The sequence below is a fragment of the Lynx rufus genome, unplaced genomic scaffold (assembly GCF_022079265.1).
Source record: "Lynx rufus isolate CCGP_SWC_20201006 ecotype Redwood Valley unplaced genomic scaffold, mLynRuf1.p SCAF_8, whole genome shotgun sequence".
Lineage (NCBI taxonomy): Eukaryota > Metazoa > Chordata > Mammalia > Carnivora > Felidae > Lynx > Lynx rufus.
Window position 1 is genome coordinate 25,454,335 of NW_025814896.1, and position 21,141 is coordinate 25,475,475.

The window sequence follows — 21,141 nt, forward strand, 5'->3', positions numbered from 1 at the left end:
TCAAAAGGTATCTACAGTAGTTCCCTTTCAGCCAGTTTCACTTTCCACAGTTTCAGTTACCTGTGGCCAACCATGGTCTGGAAACACATGATCGTCCTGATGGGTAGAGAGTCAGAAGGGCAAGAGTAGCCTAACATAAGGTCATCATGCCTGGGTCATTCGCCTCATCATGCAGGCATTTTATTGTCTCACATCATCACAAAAAGAAGGGTAAGTACGGTACAATAAGATATTCTGATAGAGGGGGAGAGACAGGGGGAAACCACAGTCACATAACTTATATTGTTATAATTGTTCTATTTTATTTTCATTTATCGTTAATCTCTTACTGTGCTTAACTTATAAATTAAGTTTTATTACAGGTATGTGTATAGGAAAACACCTAATATGTATTTAGGATTTGGTACTATCTGCAGTTCCAGGTATCCATTGGGGTCTTAGAATGTATCTCCTGTGGTTAAAGGCTGGGGGAGCAGGACGACTGTACCTCTGACTACCTTGAACTGTGAATATATGCTCATTTGGAAAAAGGCTCTTGGAAGATGTAGCTAAGGATCTTGGAAGGAGATCATCCTGGATTATTGAGGGGGGCTCTAAACCCATTATGAATGATACCCTCCTAAGAAGAGCTGAAGGGGCAGATACACAGAGGGAAGACTACATGAAGATGGACGTAGTTGCACAATGCAAGGGCAACGTGACCATGATGGCAGAGACGGGAGTAATGCATCCATATGCCAAGGAATGCCAAGAACTGTCAGCAACCAGCAGAAGCTGGGAAACAGGTATGGACTAGATTCTTCCTCAGAGGTCCCAAGAAAGAACCAACCCTGCTTACACCTTGATTTTGGACTTCTAGCCCCCAGAACAGTGAGAGATTATTGTTGTCTTAAGCCACCCAATTTGTGACCTCTGTTATGGCAATCACAGGAAACTAAAACAAGCCAGCAAGGTCAAAGGGTAACATGACCTGAAAGTTAACAGTGAAGATAGTGGCTGAGAAAGGAAGAAACCAGGTTGCATATTCAGCCTGTCTCAAATGCACTGTTTTTTGACTTCTTTTTTATAAATTCATCAAATAATAGGGGGAAAAAAGCTAACGTGGGACTGTCTAGACCAGTAGGCATCAATTGCACAGCAGGGAAACAGAATCATAATCAGTTGTATATAAATTACCACAAATGACAAAGTACTAAATTTTTATATATATTAACTAGGGATAAGCAGGGAAAAAGAGGTGGAGTCAACATCCCTGACATCAATCATGCAAATGTCATTTATGATGTACAGTATCTAAAAAGATGAAAAGTAGAGCTGAATCTAAACAAAGTACAGGCTAGTTCACCATGGGGACAATTCATAAGCAGCTGTTTGATAACGGTAGGAAACGACAAATTCCAGAAAAAGAAATATGACAGATTAAACTTACTGACATCAGAAATAGGTCTGGACTAGTATCAACAGGACTGGAGCAATATTCTAAAACAGCTTCAGTTACTTTCCCCCATTAAAAAGAACATGTTACATACTTGGTTAATAATAGGACCAGGGTCACCATAATCATCTTTAAACTGAACTGTGTTCCTCTCGGTAACTCCAAGCTTTTCATGTAAGTGCCATGTATTTATTCTCCAATAACTGTTGAATTCAATTTAAAGAACAAGACACGGATACACCAAAGGTTCAAATGAGAATGTTAAACCAAAGATTTCTTTCTGTGAGATCATAGCTGTAGACACAATACATTCATGACACTGGCAAAAAAGCCCATCTCTGCACATTTATGAGCATGTTTTAATGAGGAAAATATCACCAAATATTATTTTTATGCTTCAGTTTGCATTGGTCATATTTTGGAAAGAGATCTAATGAATACATAAAGTCTATCAAGTAATGTCCTCAAGTTACAAAACCCCTGACAAAAATGTGCGGCTCTCTGAGAGCCATGTGGGCAACACTCTGCCAGCTCTTCCCATCTCTCTGTCCAGGACATTTTCTTTGTGAAACTGATGGTCGTCCTGTCTGATTAGTGGACTAATGAGCTGTTGCGTTTGCCTTTTTCTTCTTGACAGTATTTTTCTCAATGCCCTTCAGAGAATGGTTGACATGTTTCCAGCTCTCCCATCTGGGGCCCAGCTTTCTGGAGGGTGGGGGGAGAGGGGAAGGAAGGAACTGACAGTTGTCTCGCACTATAATGTGTTGTGTATAGTGTGCAACAACCTAGAGGGAGCCTTTCTTCAGACCACCTGCCTTTACAGCAAGGGCGCCAAAGGCCCGAGGAGGACGTAACAGCAAGATGTGTTTTAACATTCAGCACTTGGCAGGATGAAAAACTGAGAGGAACCCAACTGCAGAACACTGAATTATACACCAAGTGAAAGCTTAGATACTGGGCAAAACCCACCCCGCAGTGTACCGTTTACAGATTGAAACTACCCACATCTCTTGTTCACATCACTACTCATAAATCTGCAACACTAGTGTTGTAGCTCATGTTTCAATAACATCGACTAGTAGAAAAAACATGGGGTATGGAGGCTGAGAAATTTCATGTGAATTCTCATTCTGTTAGAACCTACATTACTTTTATTAAATCATTTCACCTTTCTGGGTCATTTCTAACAAATGTAAAGTAAGAGGCAATAAGACCTACCTGGTAGGAAACAGGTGAGGGTAAAAAACAATGCCTCAACTAGTGCTGGCTGGAGAAGGTACTCAGTAAACAGAAATGATGATTAGGAAACAGGAAGCCTAGTGTCAAGTTCTGGATATACCACCTAACTAGCTATGTGACCATGACCGAGTTAATATTTCCATAGAAAATGGGTACACTATCAACAGCTAATCCATCTAACCTCAGCGAGATTACATGGAATGATTCAAGAATTAACAGCTGCAAAAGCACCAAGTACCATGTAAGGGGGTATTTTTATTGGAGGCTGGGTGGCATGAAGGCACTTCATGGTGTGAGATCTATCCAAGTGGTTTACAACATGACAATACAGCAGCTGCTCAAATGGTGGATAAGGGGTACATTCCAAAGTAGGCATTTTAACCCTCTGATTGTTGGCTGTGCCATGCCTTTATGTCATCACTGTTACAGTGACTTCATTTCTGAATTTTTTTGGAACAGATACTCATGTTTTATATTCTAGCTGAATTCTTTTAAAAAACCAACCATATCTTGAGATCTTTTCAATGCCAGAGAACCTTAGATACAGTGCAAAGAGAAGAAATTCCTTTCTCTCAAGTGGCACTCTGAACCCATAAACACCACTGCTTGGAATATCAAAAAGGAATAAAGTCTTCAGTCCAAGAAAATCAAAATAACCCTTACTTTTGTCATAAAGGTTCAACTTGATTCTAAACATAGATTTTAAGATTCAGCGTAACTGATTTAGTCACCCTGAGTCTGTGCTTTGGTTATTTTGAAGACTTAGGTATATATGGCTTAAAAAATAAAACTCGAGGGGCACCTGGGTGGCTCAGTCGGTTAAGTATCTGACTTCAGCTCAGATCATGATCCCGCAGTTTGTGGGTTCGAGCCCTAAATCAGGCTCTCTGCTGTCAGTGCAGAGCCTGAAGCCTGCTTCGGATCCTCTGCCTCCCTCTCTCTCTGCCCCACCCTTGCTCGAGCAGGCACATGTGCTCTCTCTCAAAATGAAACATTAAAAAATTAATAATAATAATGCATGACCACATGCATTTCCAATATCACTAGTGGAACTAAAAGAAGAGCAAACATGAAAAAGTGTGTCTGAATGATGATTTTAGTTCTCCATCGTGCAATATGATGTGGATGTCATGAAAACAGAAAACTGATGAGAGAGAGAACACAGTAATGAACAGTTCTCTGTGTGACAGCAGAGCTTTTGTTCCTCACACAGGAATTTGAAGAATCAGACATGGAACTAAAGAGCAGAACACTTCTATAAGAGAAGTAATACAGAACATAAACACAAACATCCCAGATAAATATTACTTGAGAAGAATCCTGTATGTTAAACTGCCCATAAACAAAAGTATTTACAAAGCATTATAAACTGCTTTTACTTTTTTTTTTTTTTTTTAAGTTTATTTACTTATTGTGAGACAGCGCAAACCAGGTAGGGGCAGGGAAAGAGAGAATCTTAAGGACGTTCTGCACCATCAGCGAGGAGCCTGATGCAGGGCCTCGAACCCCTGAAACGTGAAATCATGATCTGAGCCAAAATCAACAGTTGGAGAGGCTTAACCGTCTGAGTCACCCAGGTGCCCCTAAACTGCTTTTAAAAAGTTCTAAAAAATTACTTTGAAGCAGAAAATAGAAAAAGAAATAGAAGAGGTGTAAATATGAGATAAGAAAAATGCAATTATGTCAGGAGAAGGACTTCCTAGACTACTGGAAAGAAGAGAAACTCCCAGGGCTACAAGGAAAAAGTATGTTTAGGTAAAAGAAGGTGAACTTGATGTGAAAAATGCTTTATCACTTACTAGTTTTGTGTGGTAATGATTTTCCTCATGTGTTCCTAGGATAACACATCAAAAACAAGGTTCTGTGAGGGGTACCATAACATATATAATAATGGCCATACAGTACGTACTTACTTGAATTAGATTACAAATCTATTAAAATAAATAATTTTATTTGGCCATTGAGATGTTTATGTATGCTGAGATTTGGGTAGAAGATATGGTCAAGTGCTCCTGATTATCATCACTGAGAAAAATGAGGTGAATATAGATCTTTCAGATCAATAGAACAGGAATACTGATCACTCCAAACATGTTGACCAAGGAAGTCATTCTATTTCTTAAAAAAAAAAAAAAAAAAAAAAAAAAGACTCCTTACTAAGAAACTATGGGAAGGTTTAAACCTTTTAAACCTCTAAATCTTTGGGGGCAGAGGCAAAACCACCTAATTTTCTTTTCTATATATTTATATGGTTCAGAAATCACCATGATATAAAAAGAAATATCTGTTGCTCCTGTCCCTACCTACCCCACCTCAAAGGTAACCATTTTATTTTCGTCAAAAAAAATTTTTTTTAATGTTTATTTATTTTGGAGGGGAGGGAGAGAGAATCTGAAGCAGGCTCCAGGTTCTGAGCTGTCAGCACAGAGCCCGACATGGGGCTCGAACCCACGAACCGCGGGATCATGACCCAAGCCGAAGTCGGATGCCCAAATGACTGAGCCACCCAGGAGCCCCCATACATAACCATTTTAATTAATTTCTTATGTATCCTTCCATTCTTTCTCCATGCACAAATGAGTAAACACGAATATAAATTCCTATCCCACCCCTGTTTATAAAAAGAAAGCATAATGATGTTAAATTGAATGTCCCCAGTAATGGCCTCTCTGCATCCACCCCATTTGCAATGTATCCAGAAGTGGGATCTATTTCCCTATTCCCAGAATCTGGCTAGAGCCTCTGACTTGCTTTGACCAACGTAATGCGATAGAAGTGACAGAGTGCCAGTTCTGAGCCTCTCTTGGAATCCTGACCCAGCCATGAAGGCAAATCCAGACTCCTCTGCTGTAGGATGACACCACATGGAACAGAGATGAGCTGTCCGAGCTAAGGCCAGCTGACCCCAAACACGTGAGAGCCTATCCTAGGGAGTCTGGTCTGCAGCTAGCTGACTGCAGACATACGAATAAGTAAGAACAACCAAAAGCAGAACAACTGCCTGACTCACAGTCATGAGCAAAAAAATCAACACTGTTTTAGACCACTAGGTTTTAGTGTGGTTTGTTGCAGAGCAGTAGACTAGTAGGCAACGGATCTATACCACAAACTGTATTGCTCCTTGGTTTTTTTGTTTTTCTTTTGTTTTGTTTTACAATTTCAAAATATGTCCTGCAATGCTTAATTCCACAACCTTTTGTTGCTAACAGATGCGTGATATTCCACTGTGTGGAACTACCACAGTTCATTTAAACAATCCTCTATTGAGAAATAATTGGATTATGTGTTATCATTTGTAGCTGAATTTTGAGGCTCTCTAGATCCTATGCTACTGACTATCCTGTATTTGCCAGGCTTTGGGAAAGAGACAATAGAAGATAGGGCCTTGATTAAGGTAAACATATATATTGAAACGTTTGCAAAGTACTAAGAAAATAAAAAGTAGAAACATTACCATGTGTGAAGGCCAAGGATGTCTTTACAGAGCAATAAGTAGTTCAGTGGGAAGGCTACATGAGCTTGCCAGGTAGCACATAAGGACAAAATCATGAAAGATATGGTTTAAATAGTGCCCCTAAAGTTGGGATCAGAACCAAGGAAAACATCAGAAAAAAAAAGATTTCCTTGTCTACAGTCTCTCTTTAACCATTGCCAAAAATAGGGAAATATTCTGAATGCGTAACTGTCAGATGAGAAACATTTCCAAGATTGACAATTCTAATCTGCTAAAGTTAGAGGAAAGAACATCGAAATTACTGTTGCACTTGTAGGCTTGTAAGGCTGGCTAAATTGATTGTGCGCATAGCACCTGCTTAAGGATGAACATTTCTCATCCATGTAGCTCTGCCATGAACCTGACAACACATCCAACTTTCTAATAACATGCAGGCTTCACATGCAGAGACAGCCAGGAATAACTGTTTACAATGACAGATAATTTATCATTCAACAAAAATTGAGGCATAAGGACTCAAGTAAGAAATGACCAAATGAGGGGCGCCTGGGTGGCGCAGTCGGTTAAGCGTCCGACTTCAGCCAGGTCACGATCTCGCGATCCGTGAGTTCGAGCCCCGCGTCGGGCTCTGGGCTGATGGCTCAGAGCCTGGAGCCTGTTTCCGATTCTGTGTCTCCCTCTCCCTCTGACCCTCCCCCGTTCATGCTCTGTCTCTCTCTGTCCCAAAAATAAAAAACGTTGGAGAAGAAATGACCAAATGATGCTTTACAAGGGATCTTGAAGACAGAGAGATCCATTAAAATAAATACTTTACTGTATACTAAAAATAGATTGGAAAATATTTTTTTTCCATTCCATATTTTTAAATACATAAAGTTAATTTATCGAATACATTCTTATAGTTCAGGGATCAGTAAATTTTTTCTGCAAAGGCCAAGACAGTAAATATTTCTGGCTTTGTGGACGATATATGGTGTCTGTCACAACTATTCAACTTTGCTGTTACAGCACACTCTAGACAATGCAAAAAGGAACAGGTGTGGCCGTGCTCCAATAAAACTTTATTTACAAAAATACCAGTGGCCATAGTTTACTGACCTCTGCAAAGGCTGATTAAAAAACTGACAAATTAAATTTCTAATTCTTAGTTTATTTCTATGCGTATAAAATCTATTTTGCAGCTTCCACTGAAGTGGTTCATCTGAATAACATTTTTATTCCCTTAAGACTGGGTATAAAGACAATTTACGTACGGACCTCCAAGAAAAATAACATACAAAAGTTTATTTAAAAATAGGGAAAATTAGGGGCGCCTGGGTGGCGCAGTCGGTTGAGCGTCCGACTTCAGCCAGGTCACGATCTCGCGGTCCGTGAGTTCGAGCCCCGCGTCAGGCTCTGGGCTGATGGCTCGGAGCCTGGAGCCTGTTTCCGATTCTGTGTCTCCCTCTCTCTCTGCCCCTCCCCCGTTCATGCTCTGTCTCTCTCTGTCCCAAAAATAAATAAACGTTGGAAAAAAAAAAAATAGGGAAAATTATTTTTTAAAGAAAACATTATTTAAAGACAGAATACTAACAACTGAGTTCAGAGCTAGCTGAGGAGTTACAAAAATGATGCTAGTTATTTGATGTTCTTCCAAAAACAGACAGACCTATAACTAAGAGAAGAACCTCAAAGATGACTACCTAACTGTGAAGGATCACTTGCTTCATGAGGATGCTAATTTCTCCCCTAGTCATCCCTCCTTTCTCTATCTTCTATAAGTGCCCTCTGATCCCAGACACAGAGACATGAAGACTATACAAATAACCCTAATAACTTGATAATAACAAGCAACTCAGAATGAACAGAAGAGATTTAAAGAGACAATTCCCAAAAGAAAATCTACAAATGGCTGATAAGGGCGTAAAAAGATGCTCATCATACCAGTCATCAAAGAAACACAAATTATAATACTGCAACAGAAAGGAACACTACGGACACACATATCCAACAATATAGATGAATGTCAAGAGCATTTGACTAAGTGAAAGATGCCAGACACACAACACAACTACACACCATATTACCCTCTTTATATAAAACTTTGTGACAAGACAAAATTAGGGACAAAAAGCAGCCAAGTGGCTGTCTGGGACCGATGGAAAGAAACAGACTACAACAAGGCACATTAGGGGGGCGAGACACATCCTCTCTTTAATTTTTTAAAATTTGTATTTATTTTGAGACAGAGAGAACACACTTGGGTCAGGGCACAGAGGGAAAAAGAATCCCAAGCAAGCTCTAGCGCAGAGCCTGACTGGGGGCTCCATATCACGAATGGTAAGTTCATGACATGAGCTGGAATTAAGGCATGGACGCATAACCAACAGAGCTACCCAGGCACCCCCATGATAAATCTTTTTATGGTGATGGAAATATTTTACATTATGACTGTAATATGCTAATTCTATCTAAATTATACCACAATAAAGGTGAGTAAAAGTTAGCAAACCAAATACGGAAGTGTATTTTTCTATAATCACAATCAAGTTGAGTTTATCCAAGAATGCAAGCATAATTTTATATATTTAAAATACAGTAAGGGGCACCTGGGTGGCTCAGGTCATGATCTCATGGTTCATGAGTTCGAGCCCCGTATCGGGCTCTGTGCTGATAGGTTGGAGCCTGAAGCCTGCTTTGGATTCTGGGTCTCCCCCTCTCTCTCGGCCCCTCCCCTGCTCATGCTTGGTCGGTCTCTCTCTCTCTCTCTCTCTCTCTCTCTCTCTCTCCTTCAAAAATAAACATAAAAAAAAATACAGGGGTGCCTGGGTGGCTCAGTCAGTTAAGTGACTGACTCAATTTCAGCTCAGGTCATGATCTATCTCATGGTTCATGAGTTCAAGCCCCACATCAGACTCCACAATGTCACAGTGTGAGTCTGCTTTGGTTTCTCTCTCTCCGCCCTTCATGTGCACTCTCTCTCTCAAAACAAATAAACTTAAAAAAAGTTAAAAAAAAAATACAGAGGGGTGCCTGGGTGGCTCAGTCAGTTAAGTGTCTCACTTCAGCTCAGGTCATATCTCCCAGTCCATGAGTTCAAACCCCGCGTCCGGCTCTGTGCTGACAGCTCAGAGCCTGGAGGCTGCTTCAGATTCTGTGTCTCCCTCTGTCTCTGCCCCTCCCCTGATCATGCTCTGTGTGTGTCTCTCTCTCAAAATTAAATAAACATTAAAAAAATTTTTTTAAATACAGAAAAATTTGCCATATTAACAGATTAAAAGAAACACCTTAAAATCACGTCAATAATTACAGAAAAAGCATTTGATAACACCCAATTTCCACTCAATATGAACAAAACTAGAAATAGAAGATCAGTTCCTTAACTTGACAAAGGTTCTCTTCCAAAAACCCTTATAAAATGTCATACTTATTGATGAAACATTAAAAGCAATGTCTTTCAGCTCAGAAAGAAGATAAATCAACGCCTCTATTCAACATTTTTCACCAGTCAAGCCACAGCAGCAGAACAGTTAAGAAGAAATAATACGTATAGGAAAGGAAGAAATGGAACTGTCATTTTATACACACTAGATGACCTTCTATAAGGAAAACCAAGAGAATCTAACCATCCAATTATTAGATTATGCAGGTTCAGCAAGATTGTTAGATAGAAGTCCAATATTTTAAAAATGAATTGCATTCCTATATCCTGGCAAACAAACACTAATTTCAAAAAGATATGAATTACAATAAAAATTATAAACAATGTAGAAATAAGCCTAACACAAAATACATAAGCCCTTTATGAAGAAGATAAGTTGACTGAAAAGACATAAAAGGAGATTTAAGGGGCCCCTGGGTGGCTCAATTGGTTAAGCATCCGACTCTTGATTTCAGATCAGGTCATGATCTCACAGTTCATGGGTTTGAGCCCATTGTGGGGGCTCTGCACTGACAGTGTGGGGTTGGCTTGGGATTTTCTTTCTCTCTCTCTCTCTCTCTGCCCCTCCCTGTGCACACCCACATGCACTCTCTCTCCAAATAAACTTAAAGAGAAAAAAGTCTCCTTCTTAAAAAGAATAGTTACATCTATCATGCTTATGGATGGGAAGACTTGTCCCCATTATTTTCTCTTCATTTTAATGTATAAATTCAATGCAATTCTAATTACATGCAAGATTTTTAGTGTAACTTGATGAGCAAATACTAAAATCTAGGTACAAAAGTTAACATGTTAAATGTCCAGCAACAAAACTGAGGCATATTCACAAATGAAATAGTACTACTGAATAAGTGAACTAGATCTTATGTATTAAAAGGATAAATCCCCAAACAATGTAGTATTATTGGGTAAAAAGAACAGACTGCAAGAAAAATACGGATAGAGGAATACTTTAATAAAAGCCTCGGGGCGCCTGGGTGGCTTGTCGGTTGGGTGTCAAACTTCGGCTCAGGTCATGATCTCACAGTTCATGGGTTTGAGCCCCACGTCGGGCTCTGTGCTGACAGCTCAGAGGCTGGAGCCTGCTTCAGATTCTGTGTCTCCCTCTCTCTCTGCCCCTCCCCACTCACACTCTGTCTCTCTTTCGCTCTCAAAAATAAAGCATTAAAAAATTTTTAATTTAATAAAAGCCTAAAACCATAAAAATTTACATATGGTAATAGATCAATCTACATATGGTACATTTACATATGTATACATAGTAAAATCTTTTTTAAAACAAGGGAATAATAAACATCAAATTTAAGAGGTACCTGGGTGGCTCAGTTGGCTGAGCTGCTGACTCTAGATACCAATTTAAGCTCAGGTCATGATCCCCAGGGCAGGGGAAATACAAAAAAATAAAAATAAAACATCAAATCCAGGATGATGACTACTGCAAAGGGAAGAAAAGGGCATGAATCAGGTGGTACAAACTGTAGTTCCAATGGTTTATTTATTTTTTTGAAGAGAGAGAGAGAAAGTGTGCAAGTGGGGGGAGGACAGAGAAAGAGAAAGAGAATTTCAAGCAGGTTCTACACTGAGCACGGATCCCAAAGGGGATTCAATCTTATGACCTTGAGATAACGACCTGAGCCAAAATCAAGAGGTGTATGCTCAACCAACTGAACCACCCAGGCATCTCCTAATGGCTTAATTCTTTGAAATACTGGAAGCAAAACATAAGTAAGACAAATCAGTAAAATTTGATAAAGTTAAGAGTGGTTACATGAGTGTTTTTTATGCTGTGCTTTTTTCTTACTTTGTAAGCTTGAACTATTTCACAAGAAAAGAAAAATCACTGGTTGCAATAGGAAAAATAGTAAGATCATAACGCCGGAAGAGACCACTTACACGGTTGTTATAATGAGAGATGATTATGGCCTGAGATTGGAGTAGCAACAGGAATGGGGAAATGGGATTGGATTTCAAAGATATTTAGAGTTACAATAAATAGGATTTGCTGACTCATTAGATGTGGAAGATAAGACAAGTGACCAAGACAGAGGCCACAAGAGGGACAGTACATTGGAGAGGAGAGATGATGAGTTCAGTATTGGCCACAATTGCTTTCCTGACGCCTCTGATGGAGAAGAAAGAAGGCTAGAATACAACTAGGAGATAGGACTTTGAATCCTGATTGTTCTCACAATTAATCAGCTGTGGGATCTTGGGCAAGTCACTCCATACTCCTGCTTTCCTTCTCTGTAACCGAGAGGAAAGAGAGATTAGGAAAGGCCATACAGTAACCACTGAGAAGTGCTGTTACACTAAGTACAAGATACTACTAGACAGCTATCCATCAGTAATGTATTAACAATCATTATGTAACTATATATTGAAAGTAACTAACAGGTCTCCTCTGAAGCTAATAACTTTAATATTTAAAGATATGTTGGAATTGCCTGCCAACATCAAACCCTGTTGATAAGCTTAATGCAAGTTAAACGCAGCAGCAACACAGCTGACTTGATAATGTCAATAGGAAAAAGTGAAATATGGATTTTTGCTTCCCAGCTTCAGCAATGGTTTATTTGGAATAATACAGTTATCTACTCTAACTGCACACCATCTGTTTCAAGTCTCCACCAAGTTAATATTTCTCACATGAACAGAAAGGACTTAAAACTACATTTGATTTGCATCTTGCCTTCCCGTGGAGGTTACCCCTATCACAATCTAAACCTACTGAGTATTGACCTCTGAACATTGTGAAACATTATTATTCTGGCCAAACACATATAGTCCAAATCAGATAACTCAGAGATCTGAGACAGTCAAAGGATAAGCTAACTGCAGTCCTGGTTAAATAAAAATCTGTCTTACTTGTTTTTCCGGAGAGCAGGAAAATTGATAAAAATTTCTCACACAGCTGGTCTCTGGTTCCATCTACTGATGCATCTGTGCTCCAGTGACTTAACTCAGGCTATCCCTCTGGCCTAGAATTGGCTTCCCCCAAGCTGTTGCACGGCTGACTCCTTATCACTCAGATGTCAAAACTAATGTCACTTTTCTCAGGGAGAGCTTCCCTATCTGAAGCTGCTTTCCATTCTCCCTACCAGACCATCCCATGTCCTTGTTTATTCTCTTCATTACATTTATTATCATTGTACCAATCAAGCATTTGTTTGCTTGACTCATGCCCATTTTGGGGGAAATAAATGCCCCATGTATTTCTTTACAATACCCTCAGTACTTAGAATAGGCAGTACTGAATCACAATGATCCAAAGTAGCACATTCAAGTTTGGCTAGACTTGAATTCTCTTCTCTCTCACACCTCCCTATTTCCATTGAGTCAGTACATACTTGTCACTTCTACCTTTTCATTCTCAACCTCTCTCTTTTCTCAGAACCACTGCCTTAGATTAGTCCCTTTTACCTCTAACTAGACTCTCTCCGGGTTTCAGACTATTATGCACTCTCCTACCAGCAGCCATTTCTTCAAGAATCTCTGTATCTTTTGTTCCTTAGACTGGACCTTCATGGTTCCCAGTCACTAAACTCCAATACTTGCCCACATCCATTTTCATGAACAGTTCTACATCCCAATTAGGTTGGTCTCCTATTAGGTCATGGTCGTTCTCTGGTCATACCATCTCTATTTCCTAGAACTTCTTCCATCTCCTTTCTCTAGTTACACTTAAATCTTCCCCGATACTTTTGTTCCAATTTGTTGGTCCTTATTTTCATCATCTGTCACCATGCCTAGGATATTACAAGCTCAAGAATAGTGGTTTCATAACAATTGTTGGCTGAACGGGGGGGGGGGGGGGAGGGGGGATCCATAAGAGGTAATTATGCTATTAGTTCTGTTGAAGCATGATGTCAGTATTAATAGCACAAGTATAAGCAAGTTATGCTTACTGTAATTCTAGAGCACAAACTATTCCATTTATCCTAAATTTTCATATAGTTTTACTCAACAATAGGGAGACTAAGTATGAAGATAAAATTATATGATTCCATCAGTACCACTTAAAAATCACCCCTCAAAAATATACATACTACTAAAGCATTATTACACATAAATGAAAGCAGTATAATGTTATATAAATCATAAGCAATTAATTCTATTAACGATAGAGAAGTTGAATATCTGTTTTTAAACTGCTGGGGAATATCCTCCCAGACTTCAAATCTTTTGTTCATATGAACTCTCTCAATAGCCTTTTACATCCCAAAGATGCTAAATTTACCTCAATACCCATCCTCCCGTGTGTGTGTGTGTGTGTGTGTGTTGTGTGTGTGTGTGCGCGCACGTGGCTGTTATCCTTTCAGATTGGAAATATTAAATTGTAAAGGCTATTAACTTTCACTATTTTAATTATATTCTAGTAAGTAAAAACGTTTGTCCAATGCAAAGGCATATGTACCCAGCCCTATCTTTCAAATATTAGTAAGGTAACCACCAAGTTAACTGTAACTTAAAAAAACATTTTCTGGGGCGCCTGGGTGGCTCAGTCAGGTAAGTGTCTGACTTCAGCTCAAGTCATGATCTCATGGTTTGTGAGTTAGAGCCCTGTGTTGGGCTCTGCACCGGCAGTGTGGAATCTGCTTGGGATTCTCCCTCTCCTCTCTCTCTGCCCCTCCCCTGCTCGTACTTTCTCTCTCTCAAAATAAATACGTAAAAAAATTGTTTTTCTAAATCACAGGACCATGCTCCGTTAACTTGGATGTACAAATGTTTTTATTTTCTGTACACAGTTATTCCTCAAACTTCATAAACAGCTTGCCAGTGCTAGGGTTCCAAATTGGATCCATATCCCTTTAATATTTGAAGAGCTGATTCAAATGTTTTTCCAGTCTGAAGTATGATGATGAAGCCTGTCAATTTCGGCCTTAGGGTGGATAACCATACAAACAGAACTGCAGTGGGGCGCCTGCATGGCTCAGTCGGTTGAGTGTTCGACTTTGGATCAGGTCATGATTTTGTGGTTCATGAGTTCGAGCCCCGAGTCAGGCTCTGTGCTGACAGCTTGGAGCCTGGAGCCTGCTTCAGATTCTGTGTGTCTCTCTCTCTCTCTATGCATCTCCGCTGCTCATGCTCTGTCTTCTCTCTCAAGAATAAACAAACAAACAAAAAACAGAACTGCAGAGCCAGGAGTATATCAGAGACCAAAGATCAAGCTGTCTTCCAAAATGGGAAGGTCTGGACAACCTCCCTGAATGGCTGATACCAGCTTCTGTTAAGGAACTCTGGGCACTGAGCAGATTGCCTTATTACAAAAATAGCACATACCACTGCTAGACAGCTAAGAAGTAGTTCTGGGCAATGGTCACTAATAGTTCTGTTTCCAGGGGTCTTAACATTGTCAAATATTTGAAGAAAACTATCTCATCATGAGTAATCAAAAGCAAATGGTTGTGCAAAACCACCAAACTATATATTCCTATGGCACCTACAGCCACAGGATGCCAAGAAGGGGGGGAAATTCTATGTATTTGATTCAACCTGGTTTCTAACAGTTTATTTATTAAACCCCCTTTCTGGGAAACAAGTCCTTTAAAAAAATAACAAAAACTAGTTAAAGGTTTGATGGTTTCTTTTAACTACTTTCTGGAAGTTCTCTGACAGGACAACGGGATTATAGACATTTTTGAGTATATGAGTAGATGTTCTCAAGTCATGTCAACAAATATCCTCCAAATTCTGGTTATTCAGAAAAAGTTTCTGGCAAATCCATGTGTAATGCAAAGATTCTTTCTATAATATTACACAAATTCACGTTTTCAAGGTATAGATTTTTGCAGAGGATTTCACAATATAGAGCTGCATTGCTCAATATGGTAGCCATTACCCATAAATGGCTAATGAACACTTGAAATGTGGCTAGTCTAGATTGAAATATACTGAGTACAATAACAGCAAGTTTCAACATTTAGTACTAAAGAAAAGGAATGTAAAAATATCTCAAGTTTTAATACTGATTATATGTTGAAATATTAAAAAAAAATTTAATGTTTATTTTTGAGAGAGAGAGAGAGAGAGCGAGCATGAGCAGGCGAGGGGCAGAGAGAGAGGGAGACACAGAATCCGTAGCAGGTTCCAGGCTCCCAGCTGTCAGCACAGAACCCAACACGGGACTCGAACCCACCAATAGTGAGATCATAGCCTGAGCCGAAGCTGGACACTCAATAGACTGAGCCACCCAGCGCCCCTGTTGAAATATTTTAGACCTATATTATTAATTTCATCTGTTTTTCTAAATAAACCTACTAGAAAATTTACATATGTGGCCCCTATTTGTGGACTGCATTATATTTTCTTGGACAGCTCTTTTAGAGAAATATGATCTACTGATAAAAAAATACACGGTCTCTAGATTCGGGCAGATGATCAGGATTCAAATTGTGGCTCTGCTACTTGTCTAGCTTTTTTTTTTTTTATGTTTATTTTTTTATTTTTTTACTTTTTTTGGAGAGTGAGAGAGCAAGTGAGCGAGCAGGGGAGCGGCAGATAGAGAGGGAGACAACCGTGAGATCATGACCTGAGCTGAAGTTGGACACTTTACCAACTGAGCCACTCAGGTGCCCCTTGTCTAGCTCTTTGATAGCAGGAATAGTTCCTTCTCAAAGTCTGTTTTCTTGCTTATAACATGCAGTCAATACTGTCTAGCTGCCAGGGTTGCTGTTGACAATCAAATTAAATAAAAATAGAACAACCTAGCAGAGACCCCAAGCCACAGAAACAAACTCATCTTTTTGTCATTTTCAAGGGAAATTTGGACAATGATGACCTCACACAATTAAGGTTGAGCAATTAAGGGCAGGATAGTTTTGCTTTATTCTTCCTTTCCAGAAAGTAAGGTAAATATAAAGAGAACTCAATTAACTAATCATTTTATTGATCTCAATCTTTGAGGAATGTAAGATGCATATGTTGCTGAGATGCTTTATTACAATGAATCTGGGAGAAGCGATCTGATGTGGTCTTTATGTCCACATCAGATAAAGACCAGAGGAGGTGTCGCCACAGCCTCCTTGTGTTCTTTGTGTCTGGCTGGACTTCCAACCCCCAAACTGTAGGTCGGGTTCTCTCATTTGTGCATCTCCCACAGCCCAAACCAAACTCTACTGCCTTTCACCATCTTTAAGTGTGAGCTCTAATTTAAAGAGTATGTTTTGCATTTATATCCTTGAAGTTTCCATCTACCAAAAACTTGGGGCCTTTTACTTGTTTTTACTAAAAACAGGTCTTCAGTTTTGATTAAACTGAAAGCTTTTCTATAAGGAGAAGGGATCTATTTATTAAAATGATAATTTAGGGGCACCTGGGTGGCTCAGTCGGTTAAGCGGCCGACTTGGGCTCAGGTCATGATCTCGCGGTCCGTGAGTTCGAGCCCCGCGTCGGGCTCTGTGCTGACAGCCTGGAGCCTGTTTCAGATTCTGTGTCTCCCTCTCTCTGACCCTCCCCTGTTCATGCTCTGTCTCTCCCTGTCTCAAAAATAAATAAAACGTTAAAAAAAAATTTAAAAAAAATGATAGTTTATTTCTCCTTTTGGGTCCTTAAATGTTGAACTATCCCTGCATTATGGGATCATCTTGTTTGATTATGCTGTGTTACTCTTACATACAGTATTGTTCTTTATAACAAACCAAGGAATAAAAGAAATGATAATGCAGTTTAAGTCTTTCAAACTGGCCAGAAATGAAAGGGCAAGAAAGAAATACAGTGAGCTGAATAGCAACGGTACTTTTTGGGTTTAAATATATATACATTTATTTATTTACACCTAACTTTCTATTCTAATTACAGACAATACTTCAAGTGTTCACTTTTCCCTCTAAAAGTTTATCATTTTAATTTTTTTAATGTTATTTATTTTTGAGAGAGAGAGCACATGCATATGCGCATGCAAGCAGGCACAGAGAGAAGGAGAGGAAATCCCAAGCACGCTCTGATGTGGGTCTCGATCCCACAGACCATGAGATCATGACCTGAGCTGAAATCAAGAGCCTGACGCTTAACTGACTGAGCCACCCAGGAGCCCCTAAAAGTTTATCATTTTAAATAACACTTTAAGAAAGCTAAAACAGACTAACAATGCATATTGTAAATTATAATATCCACGAAAAATATTTAAGTCTATAGGTCTAATATTAAGTTGGAAGTTACGATCTTCCCCATTCAATGGAAAGACCCAATGATTCACTCTAAATTCCTGATTTCATCACTATCAAAATTTCTAATGCAATTTAAACTATGTGAATGAAACAATGTTTGGAACAAATGGTCCAGATGTGAGCATCTGCCTCTCATTTGTCTTGGGACAGAAATTGTGAGTTAAGATTAATGGCTTTAAATGCCAAAACAGCCCAGACGTAACAAGTTAAAACGAAGTACATGTAAAATGATTTAAACTTTGGTCTTGGAAACATCTAAAATGTTTTCCATACTTATCTAAAGGAATGTAATTAAAACTAATTTCAATCAGCAAAGGCAAAGAATATTACATTTAAGTAGAGAAGTTTAGATCTGGGTAAAGACAATTCTTGGTAGACTCTCCTGTGTACTTTGAGAAAGCTAGCAATCCAGTTTCCAGCTTCAAACTAGAATAATCTTGAATTTCTGTGCCCTAATCATGAATCTTCTAAGGAAAAAAAATTAATAGCCAAAATACATACCTCTATAGGATCACAGGAGTTTAATCCTGATTCAGAGCTGCCTTTCTATCTTTACTTCCTGATTATGAGTCCCCTTGGCCCTCTACGCTCCACAAAGTACTTTTGATTACTTAGAAACTCTTGACTGTGAAAGATCTCAAGATTTTATCTATTTTGAACTCAAACTCAATGCAAGAATCTATTACAGAATATAAATGGTTTTCATGAATCCCATCTCTGCTTAAAACTTTCATAGAAGAAAAAAAAACTTTCATAGAAGATAGGATGAGCAAATACCACTGTTTTGAGTAAATAAAGAACGAACATTAACAGGAACCTTCATTTACTCATTTTTAAAATAAGTGAAAAATGGTAATAATTAATTGCAGTATTGACAGAATTACAACATAAAGTACCATACCCATTAATTAGCTACATTTTTAGAGGAGTGGGCAAATATCACATATCAAATAGAGACTGGTGTGCAAAGGACAAAAGGATTAAACTCTTATTTCAATAGCCAACCACAAAGAGTAATCATGCTTTTCTTCTATAGCTAAGCTTTTCTCCTGAAGTTTACTTTCAATTTACTATGGCCAAGGTTTTAATAGCAATTTCTCCACATTTCCTCAGCCAGTCCTCCATCACTCTGGCAAAGCATAACGAAATGGGATAGTGAATTTTGGGAGAAAATTATGATGTATTTCCAGTTCAAACTGTAAGGCTTTATCTATATGCCTGTTACCTTCCATTAGTTACAGTATCCGATTACTAATGTACTAGGAAGAAAAAGCGCAGAAATAAATGTATGTTAAAGCACCGACATTCAATTAGTGTGGTTAAAAAATGATTTCTCGGCCAGAAAAATGTTTCATACACTTTGACTATGTGACCTCACTCCTGGGAATATGTCCTTAGAAAATAACTCAAGGGAAAAAGCAATTTATACCACAGAGAAATGGTTAATTAAATGGCGGAACCGCATGTCAATGTGAACTGTGAAAGCATTAAAAATTATAATTATGAAAATCATTCAACACTTGGGGAAATGCATACAATACAAAACTGTGTGGGTAAGCCTCCTACAAAAATTATATGTACAGTACAATTACAATTATTTATTTAAAAAAAACAAATACATGTAGTCAGAGTATGGAAAGGAACACAAAAATGGAATTGAGAACATGTGGGAATAATGGGTAAATACCATTTCCTCGAATCCTTTTGGAACACTGCTTATAAAATATTCTCATTTGCTCTCTCACTAAACTTCCTTTTCTACAGGAGAATTATAAGACATCCTCTGGGCTGCCAAGCATTCCTAACATGTGAAGTCTTTCTTCACACAGAAGCAATATGATCCAGTTACCATGACTTCATTTTTGAAACCAAAATTTTGACAAGCAGTTAGGGTCAGGAACAATGGGACAAATTATTTGAAATAGGAAGCATGACAGAAAAACCAAAATTTGAGAGTCAGAAGCCCTAGACCCCAGTCCTACTCCTCCTGAGAGGCATAAATAGGTAAAAACATGCTCTTAGTTAACCCAACTGTCCTAGGATACAATCCCAGTAACTTGGTTGTATGACCAAAGGCATGTCAGTTAACCTGTCAAAATCTCATTGTGAGTTTAAAGGCTACCTTTTTTTGGGGGGGGTGGGGTACCCAGTAAATGCTTAAACAAATAGTGGTTCACATCTAAGTAAAATAGGCAGTTAAGCGGGCCTCTCTGTCCAACCTGTTTTGTCATCAGGAAATAAAGTTAATAATCCTGTTCTAAACTGCAAACCACTTACAAAACATACCATCACCACCATCATCTACTATTATTCTTATTATTACTTCTATTACACCTACCTGGAAGCCAGCTGTAGAAGTTGGCTAGAGTTTACCTAATGGGCTGAGGGAAAAATCTAAACCTAAAATGTCACTTAAACCTAATGATAAAGATAAGAGCACACAATCAAAAAGGAATATAGAGAGCAAGTCCACAATGAAATGCATGATACAGTTGGTACAAGAGGGGGTACAAGAAAGTGCTCCTATCACCTTGAGACAGTTGTCCTCTGAGTGTGCTAGTACTGAAAATGAATGCATACTACAACAGAACTCCCTGCAGAAAAATACATCTGATGAAATGGTTTCTAAATACACTGCTAGCAGAGACTTGGTTACCACCTAAATCCAAACAAGGTGACTTAGGACTGAAATATATTTAACTAACATCCCTCTAGGATTTATTATTTTAATTCAACAAATAACTCATTGTCAAGCATGTATGATTTTATCTTTTTCAGAAACAAGGTGATTTAAAAATATTTACTAAATACAATTTACTTAAAATAAAATACTAAGACTTCATGTACACATAACTCAGAAATAAAGAAGATACTCTCTAAAACCTAATCAAACATTAGATCAAAATACTGGTTCAGAGAAATAATTGGATCTCCCCAATTAGTTGAAGAACGTTAAACTACAAAACCATACGGGTTACTCTGTCCAAAGAAAAGGAGACCAAACAAGGATAAGGGGCTTGGGCTGTGGCCCTGGGAACAGGCCCATTATCTTGTGACTATTTTACAGTAATGGCTGAACTGAAACAACAGATTGCTCAAATACATGCAACAGTGCTCTTATATATATAGAGGATTGGTAAATGGCAATACAATCTAATTAATCAACAATCTAATTATAATTACAAATTAAAAAAAAATTGTAATCTAATTACAAATGTTACATGACAAAAACAATGCACAGTCTGGGTCTATTTCTTCACTGAAATCATGACAGATAAATAAACGGCAACATAGAAAACACCTTGACAGGAGGCACAAGAGATAAAAAATTCATGGAAATAACACGTAAAAAGCATATATATTCATAGGCAAAACTGAAAGGGAATGTAGAAAAAATAAGTTGTTGTCATTCCTAAAGCAAGAAGTT

At 38.5% G+C, this 21,141-nt stretch overlaps 1 protein-coding gene across 1 annotated transcript in view; it reads right to left on the reverse strand.

The window, feature by feature from the left end:
- Positions 1–21,141, reverse strand: part of CBFA2T2 (CBFA2/RUNX1 partner transcriptional co-repressor 2) — a 138,890-nt gene that overhangs the window by 40,343 nt on the left and 77,406 nt on the right. The gene's annotated exons all lie outside the window — the stretch shown is intronic.